The 9,809-nt window shown below is 37.7% G+C and overlaps 1 pseudogene; it reads left to right on the forward strand.

The window, feature by feature from the left end:
- Positions 1-7,067: 7,067 nt before the first annotated feature.
- Positions 7,068-7,733, forward strand: LOC100957355 (annotated as a pseudogene).
- The last annotated feature ends 2,076 nt before the right edge of the window (positions 7,734-9,809 follow it).

A 9,809-nucleotide genomic window follows, 5' to 3' on the forward strand; every position in this document is an offset into this window, starting at 1 on the left:
TTCTCATCGCCTCTTCTATGACCATTATTCTCCTCAGGTGCTGACAGACCCAGCAGGGTGTTTGTCAGCTGTATCCCCCAACAGGGTGGAATTTCAGAAAAGGCAAGAAGCCTGCTGGCAATGGCTAGCTTAAATATAAACTAGCTGACTTTTCTTTGTTCCACCTCACTCAGCATACTTTTTAGTTTTCCTCTTTTTCTGGGGGTGCTTTCCTTTGTCAAGAATGAAGTCTTTGGTCCCCATTCTCCCAACAACTGATGAAAAAACTTCAATGAAAGCAATCATTTAAAATCTCTGAAAACTTTCTGAAGGACATAGAGCAAATGGAGAAATATTTATTCAGGAGAATCTGCTAAAGCTCAGTAAGATACTACACTATTTGAATAACAACCCACTTCTTTACCACCCCGCTTCCCTAGAGCTCAGTGTGATAGAACCCATACTCTAGGCAGATGCAGGCAAGAAGATGAGGTCCCTTCCCCCCTCCCAAGTTAGGGGTACCATTATTCCCAGGAGAGGCAGGGCACTAATATTTCTCATTACCTCCGCCCCAGCTATGTGTTGAAGAAGCTTTAATCTAGGCAAATGTGACTAGGAGCTCTAAGGATCCCTTCTTCTCCTAACTCTTAGTTGTAAGACAGAAACAGGTGAAGTAGATTGAGAATATTGAGCCCAGTTGTCTTCAACCTGGCTTGCTTATAGTCAAGAGGTTCAATGCCAAGAGAGGAAAGCCAAAAAGACCACAGGTTACTGCCGATGCCCATTATCCCAAGTATGAAGCAGGGGTGTTACTTCAAGAGAAACAAGTTGTTTTCCTGACCCCCTGGGCCCAGAGCAATGGCACAGAGCTTCTTCTCAGAAATAAAGAAAATCAAGAAGAACAGAGAGCTCTATATTTCCCCAAAGGAAGTGTCTTCATTTAGAACAGAGCATGGGCAATTTCCAGCCTAAGGGAACTATCAAAGACAATTGAGATTTTCATGGTGAGCAATTAAGAGAAGATTCATAGCTCCATGACAGCAACAAGTAAAATAGAACCAGCTAAAATTTTGACATAAACAGAGAATGAAACAGTTTAGAGGAGTCTTCCTGGGATTGAAGCAAATTTCAAAGGCTAATCTCAAAGAAATCTCTTCCATGCTGCAAGACATTAATTAGATAAAACTGTGGAACACTTTATGCTTCAGGAATTGACAATAAAAACAGAGCAATAAGCTAATAATTACTGGAGGATAACACCTAGAAATGATACAAGAGGCAGAGCAGCTAGAAGTACAACAGGGATGTCAGGGGAAAAGTCAAAGAAAGCCTAGCTGTCAACCCTATAGGAGGAGAGGTCAGGCGATGCCTAAGGCTGTGCCTTCTGGAAAGCTAAATCAGAGACTACACACTTCAGTAGATACAAACTTCACTATAATAGTCCAACTAAGTCACTAAACAAATGAATGAGATGACAAGAAAACAACACCAAACTCCTCAAGAACAGGTCAGTATCCAGAGTTGCTACAATATATTATCTAAAATGTCTAATTTTTCACAAAAGAAATATGAAACAAAGAAACATGAAGTGTAATGTAATTGGGTATTGGAGTGTGGGAGGAGACCACAGAAACTGCCTTTGTCTCTAAGTCATCACAAATGTTGGCAGTAATAGCCAAAAACTTCAATGTAGCTGTTATAAATATGTTTAAAAGGCAAAAGGTTTTCATTCTTGTTTATAGAATTAAAAGAAGGTAAATGACATATCGAATAATGTGAATGAAGAGATAGAAATTATGAATAATTTGTAAAACTACAAAGAGCTAAATGGAAACTCTGGAGTTAAAAAGAACAATAACTGAAATAAAAATTCAATAGAGGGATTGGCACCCATAGTTCAGTGAGTAGAGCATCAGCCACATACACTGCAGCTGGGAGGTTTGAGCCTGGCCAGGGCCTGTTAAACAACAATGACAACTGCAAGAAAAAAATAGCTGGGCATTGTGGCAGGCTCCTATACTCCCAGCTACTTGGGTGGCTGAGGTGACATAGTCATTTAAGCCCAAGAGTTTGAGGTTCCTGTGAGCTGTGACACCACAGCACTCTACCGAGCATGGCATAGTAAGACACTGTCTCTAAAAAAAAAAAAATCTATAGAGATTTAACAGTATTGACAGAATTGACAGAGGAAAAAAAGTCAGTGATCCTGGAAATAGATCAATACAGATTATGTAATCTGAGGAATAGAAAGAATGAAAAATGCAGAAAGCCTCAGAGAAATACAGGACACCACTAAACACATCAATATACATATAATAGGAATATCAGAAAGAGAAGAGAGAGGGGAGAGTAAAGATGGAGAGGTTTGATTTGTGTCCTAGGATAAGATCAACCTTGAAAAATGATCCATGAGTTGATGAGAAGAATGTATATTCAGTAGTAATGGAATGAAATGTTCCGTGTATATTTGTTAACCCTATTTAATCTAGAGTTGTGTTTAAGTCCATTGTTTCTTTATTTAGTTTCTGCTTGGAGAATCTGTCTAGTTCTGTTGGTGGGGTATTCAACTCCCTGACTACTAAGCTGACCAGGTGGTCTTCATCCCAGGAATGCCCTGGTTCAACATATGCAAATCCATAAACATAATTCACCACACAAATAGAAGCAAAAACAAAGACCAAATGATCCTCTCAATGGATGCAGAAAAAAATCTGACAAAATTCAGCATCCTTTTCTAACAAGAACATTTAAGAAAATAGTCATAAATGGCCATTTCTTTAACTGATAGATCCCATCTATGACAAACCTATAGCTAGTATGATACTGAATGGAGTAAAACTGAAAGCATTTCTTCTTAGCACTGAAACCAGACAAGGATGTCCACTATCACCAGTACTAGTCAACATAGTATTGAAACTCCTAACCAATGCCATAGGGCAAGAGAAGGATATCAAAAGTATCCAAATAGGAACAGAGGAAGTCAAACTCTCAGTCTTTGCTAATGATATGATCTTATACTTAGAAAATCCCAAAGACTCAACCACAAGACTCCTAGGACTGATCAAGAAACACAGTAATGTCCAGGATACAAAACTGGACAAAAATCAGTAGCCTTCATATATGCTAGCAACAGTCAAGCTGAGAATCAAATCAAAGACACAATCCCCTTCACAGTAGCTTCAAAGAAAATGAAATACTTTGGAATATACTTAATGAAGGATTTGAAGGATTTCTACAAGAGAATTATGAAATCCTGAGAAAAGAAATAGCAGAAGACATTAACAAATGGATAAACATATCATGCTCAAGGCCGGGAAGAATCAACATTGTTAAAATGTTTATGCTACCCAAAGTGTTCTAAAGATGTAATGCAATCCCTGTTAAAACACCAACAGCATACTTTGAAGAACTTGAAAAAAAGTTCTTCACTTTGTATGAAACCAGAAAAAAACCCTGAATAGCTAACACAATTCTATGAAATAAAAACAAATCTGGAGGTATCATATTATCAGACTAGGTTATACTATAAGTCTATAGTGATCAAAACAGGAAATGGAACTGGCATAAAAATAGAGACATAAATCTATGGAACAGAATGGAGTACCTAGAGATGAAACCAGCTTCACATCAACATCTCAACATTTGATCTTTAAATCAAACAAAAGCATATACTGGGGAAAAGAATACCAATTTCATAAGCAGTGCTGAGAGAACTGGTTAGCCACATATAAAAGACTGAAACTGGGCCTGCACCTCTTACCACTTACAAAAATTAACTCATGCTGGATAAAATATTTTTTCTGTTTTTAGGCAGTCTCATTTTCTTGTCCCCAATAGAGTGCCATGGCTTCATACCTCACAGCAACTCAAAATCTTGGGCTCAAGCCATCTTCTTACCTCAGCCTCCCTCCCGAGTAGCTGGTTCTACAGGTGCCTGCCACAATGCTTGTCTATTTTTTTTAAGAGATGGGGTCTTGCTATTGCTCAGATTGGTCTGGAACTCATGAGTCCAAATGATCCACCCACCTCAGCTTCCCAGAGAGCTATGATTATAGGCATGAACCACCACATCCTGCCTGAATAAAAATTTAAATCTAAGACATGAAATAATAAAAAATATACAAGAAAGCGTTAAAAAAAAAAAAACTCTTAATTAGCCTTGTGAAGGAATTTGTGAAGAACATTCCAGTGGCAATCACAATGAAAACAAAAATAAATAAATGGGACCTGATCAAATTAAAAAGTTTCTGCACAGCTAAGGACACAATCAACAAAGTAAATAGACAACCTTCAGAGTGGGAGAAGATATTCACATGTTATGAATCTGACAAAGGGCTAATTACAAGAATCTATAAAGAACTCAAGCAAATTAATAAGAAAAGGGCAATAACCTCATTAAAACACCAACAAAGGCAAGAGATATGAACAGAACATCAACTAGGCAAGAGATATGAAGAGAACATTTTCCTCAGAGGATAGACAAATGGCCAACAAACACATGAAAACATGCTCATCATCCATAATCATCAGAGAAACGTAAATCAAAACCACTTTGAGATATTACCTAACCCCAGTGAGAATAGCCCACATCACAAACTCCCAAAGCTGTAGATGCTGGCACAGGTGCAGGGAGCAGGGAACACTTATGCACTATTGGTGGTATTGAAAACTAATACAGCCTTTTTGAAAAGAAGTATGGAGAATCTTCAAAGAACTAAAAGTGGACCTTCCATTTGATCCCTCAATCTCATTACTAGGTATCTATCCAGAAGAAAAAGACATTTTACCATAGGGACATTTGTACTCAAATGTTTCTAACAGCTCAATTCACAATCACAAAGATGTGGAAACAACCCAGTTACCCATCAACCCATGAGTGGATTAATAAACTGTGATATATGCATACCATGGAATACTATTCAGCCATAAAAAGATGGAGACTTTGTATCTTTTGCATTTACCTGGAAGGATTTGGAGAACATTTTACTGAATATAGTATCTCAAGAATGGAAAAGCAAGCATCCCATGCACTCAATACTAGATTAACAACTACAGGTCCACATGAGAGAAAAACACAATTAAATTCAAGAAGGGGGAAGCCAACAAGGGGGTTTAATAAGTTCCTACCTAATGGGTACAATGTACAGGTATATAGTATACTTCCTGGTGAAGGCCTCAACTATAACTCAGATTTTACTTTACAAATGCAAACAATGTTACCTAATTATATGTGCCCTCATATTAATCTCAAATTATTTTTTAAAAAATAAAAAGAAATAATGGCTAAAATTTCCCAAGTTTAATGAAAAACATTAATTTATATGTGTGAAGTTCAACAAACTTCTAGAAAGACAAATGCTTAGAGATCTACATTTAGGCATATCATAACCAAAATATTTCAACATTACAAAATAAAGAAAAAAATCTTAAAAACATCAAGTGCAAAATGACTTTAATACATGTAAGGATGAAAGAAAATTTTCCCCGTCACCCTCTAAGGGGTCACTGAAAAATCAACCCATAAAAGGCAAATTCATTGGAGAAAAGACATACAAATTTATTTGATCATACTTTTATGTGACAAAGGAACCTTCTGAATCTCCCAATAGGGTATAAAATCTTATATACCATCTTGAAGTTACAGGAAAAAATAGAGACTTGGATCCTGACAAAACAGGATATGGGAGGGGGGGAGAGGAGGAATTCTTTTATAGACAATAAATTATTACTAGGAAGAATTCAATGAGTTTTAAAAAATACAGTGAGTATTTAAAAAATAGAGACTTGGATCCTGACAAAACAGGATATGGAAGGGGAAAGAGGAGGAATTCTTTATAGACAATAAATTATTACTAGGAAGAATTCAATGAGTTTTAAAAAAATGTAGTGAGTATTTAAAAAATACAGTGACAAAGTATGTTGAGCCTGCTGAGCCAGTAATTTGTGACAAAAGTCCATCCAGGCTGGGCACAGTGGCTGACACCTTCAACCTCAGCAATTTGGGAGGCCAATATGGGAAGATTACTTCAAGCCAGGAGTTTAAAACAAGCCTGGGAAACACAGTAAGACTCCAAAACTCCATCTCCACAAAAAATAAACAAAATCATCCTTGTACAGTAATACGTTACCTGTAGTCCCAGCTACTGGGGAGCATGAGGCAGGAGGATTGCTTGAGCCCAAGAGTATGATCACACCACTGCACTCCAGTTTGGGTGACAGAGGAAGACCTTATCTCAAAAAACAAATGAACAAATAAACAATGGGGGCCAGAGGCAGTGGGGTGATACGTGCAAAGGGAGGGGAGGGACTGGTGGTCAAGAATCTTATATCAAGAAAAGCAATTCTTCAAAAATGAAAATGGAAAGTAGACACTACAAGATAAATAAAACTAAGGGAATTTGTCACTAGCAGACCCACTTTACAGGAAATATAAATTTTTCAGACTAAAAGGAAGTCACACCAGAAAGTAATTTGAAGACACAGGAAAAATCAAATTGCTCTAGGAAAAGCAACTATGTAGGTAATGATGAAACATAGCTTAATTAAGTTCTTTCCTATTCTTCTTAGGTAATGTAAAAAGAAATGACATAAAATAACTCCTATAAAATTGTATTATTGGGCCTATAGCAAAAGGAATGCTATAACAATACAAAGGAAAGCATAGATGAAACTATGGTGGTATAAGGGAAAGAGGAAAAGTAACTCAAATCCACAAGAGGAAATGAAAAGGATCAGAAATGGTAACTAATAATGTTGCCATTTAAAATAAAAAGAACTCAATAAGTACATTTGTATTCCTCTGTCCCTTAGACTTTTTCAAGGACTGGATATCAAATAAACCAATAATTACACCAAAGAATTGCTGGGTTTGTAACATATATAGGCCTGTAATGTAATATGCATAACAATAATACTATGTATATCTTATTGAAATTAAGCTAGTATGAATCTGGAATAAATTCCATGTTAAATTATATAAGCTCCAGAGAAACCACTAGGAAAATGCCTCCAAAAATATACTTTTAAAATCACCAAAGGGCATTTTATTCTGTGTAGAAAACACGTAGCGACGCACAAGATCAGCCCCAATGAACACGTCAGTATTGACTTTACAAGAATAAGAATTCGAAAAGCAGTTCAGCAAGAACCAAGCCATCCACGGGATGCAGGGAAACTGTATATTTGGTGCTCTTCGAACCAGTGCTTATATGGTGTACATTTTGATGACCAAAGGCCTGAAGCAGTCAGTTTGTGACCAGAGTTTTTGCATTGGACCTGTCAGCGTACACTGGGCTTATGTATTTGTGCTGAGCAAAGCACCGGAACTAGGAGATACGGTAGTCATTATTCTGAAGAAGCAGAAGCTGATCTTCCTGCACTGGTACCACCACATCACTGTGTTCCTGTACTCCTGGTACTCCTACAAAGACGTGGTTGCCGGAGGAGGTTGGTTCATGACTGTGAACTACGGCCTGCACGCTGTCATGTACACCTGCTACGCCTTGAGGGCCCCGGGGTTCCAAGTCTCCCGGAAGTTCGCCTTGTTCATCACCTCATCGTAGATCATGCAGATGCTGATGGGCTGTGTCATTAACTACCTGGTCTTCTCCTGGATGCAGCATGACCAGTGTCACTCTCACTTTCAGAACATCTTCTGGTCCTCACTCAGGTTCCTCAGCTACCTTGTGCTCTTCTGCCATATCTTCTTTGAGGCTCACATTGGCAAGATGAGGAAAACAGGGAAGGCTGAGTAGTGTCAGGACTGAGGAGGAAGCCATAGCTCAGGGTCTTCAAGGAAAATAGCAAAAAAAAAAGAAAAGAAAAAGAAAAAGAAAATGACACAAGGAATCACAGATGGTGCAGCTAAAACTAAACAGAACATAAGGAGCAGGCACAAACCCAAGGAAGCTTAGGGATAACTAGGTTGACTGAACCCAGTGAGTTTATGACCCTTTTGGGCTGAGGACTCACGGTGTGCACCTCCATCTCAAAGCACCTGCTGGGAGACACACCCCCTTCTTTATCTGTCAACTCTGTGTCAAAGGAGAGCAAACAGTAGCCAGAGGCAGAGAGACACTAGTAGGAGGCAAGCAAAGGCTATTCTTAGCAACATGATAGGAAAAGATACCTTACTAAGTGTTACGTTTCTCTAAGGATGAAAGAATTCTACTTAACAACTGTGTGAGCACACACAAACAATTCTTTCTAATTTTTAATCAACACCAACCTGGAGCCAATAGAAAAGATGAAAAGGAAAGAAACACAGAGGGTGTATCTAGAATGATAATGCTGTTGTAGAAATCAAGGCCATTTTAAGAAAGGTTAGTCATTGTAGCCCCATGAGAAAAGATGTCATAATGATCTCGATCCTTTATAAAAATTGTATTTCCACTTCAAAAAAAAAAAAAAAGGGGCTATTCACTGCATAGCTTCAGGCTGGTGAGTTTGCCAAAACCAAAAGGGGCACAGTACTTTCCTAACGCTCTTCCTGGGAGAATGGAAATAGTGCAGCCTAGGTCCCAAAGGGGCAGCTCTACCCCTGAGCATTTCTGATAGTTGAGCTATACTTTCTACTCTTAAACAAGATAAGAAGGAATATCCTTTCATTCAATGGTCCCAGGCATTTGCACAAATGCAGAATCAAAAAGATAAAAACTCATCCAAATGATTTGAAATTGGATTCTGTACTATCTGAACAAAGACATAACCAGTCTTCCCTGAGCTGGGAAAGGGAGAGAAATAGTGGAGAAAGAGGCGAGCCACCCATCAAGTCCATACCGATATATAAACCTCTCCCTGTTTGACTTTACAAATACTCCTAATTTTCCAAATGAAACCCTGTGGGACAGTATATTTTCTATATTTTTGTGAATTTCAAAAAGAAATCTGCAGGGCTCTACTTGATACTGGGTTAACACTGTGTTACTGCGTCATCTGCATTTGCTCCCCAAACAATGTAGAGGTGTTTAAAGTGCCCTCTGCTGTCTGAGTGGAGATACTTCAACAAACACACTTCATGGCAAGTTGGGCTGAGGGTTGACAACAAAGGGCCCGGGATAGACTTAACCCCTCCAAGTCCCCAAATTTTAAATGACATAAAATACTTGTCATACTTTAGCTAAATCAGAAGATATCCATCCTGCTTCAAGTCAGCTTCAGAAATTTTTTAAAAGGGACATTAGCTCTGGAACTCAAAAATCAATTTATTAAGAGTCATATTCTTTTAAAAAACAAAAAACTTGGTAATATCATCTGTAATATTTCGGTCCTTTGTAAGCCAAATAAATGTGTCAATGTTCCTAGTAGTTCAAAAAAGCAACTGTAAAGTTGTTCAATGTGACATAATGGTATTATAATTTGGTAAGTAGCTTAATGATTAGGTAAACTAGATGAAAGATTAGGGACTATATTACATGCACACAAATGTGGAGGACAATGAACTTCAGATCCCAAATAAATAGAAACATTTTCTGGCTAGCAGAAAAAGAAACTGTTGTTTATCTTTCTAGCTTTATTTGAGAATGTACAATAAAAGGGATTTTTCAAATTATTTTTACATTGTTTTAACTTTAATTCATGAAACAGAGCTGCTCTGCTTTTCTGTCAGAGATGACAAGGGATTTTTCAGCATTTAGTTTATGTGAGAAAATTAAAAAGAATAAAGTTTTATTCCATTCTGAAAAAACAAAATCACTAAGGGAGTTTAAATGCTACACACAAAAAAAATCCATGTAAGACAGAAGGAGGTAGTGAAGGAGAAACAAGGAATAATGTGGCCACGAGACAGAAAACAAAGAACCAGCAGCAGAGGTAAAACCCACAGTCTCAAC

This window comes from Otolemur garnettii, unplaced genomic scaffold (genome assembly GCF_000181295.1).
Source record: "Otolemur garnettii isolate 467f Iridium unplaced genomic scaffold, OtoGar3 scaffold00123, whole genome shotgun sequence".
NCBI classification, from domain to species: domain Eukaryota; kingdom Metazoa; phylum Chordata; class Mammalia; order Primates; family Galagidae; genus Otolemur; species Otolemur garnettii.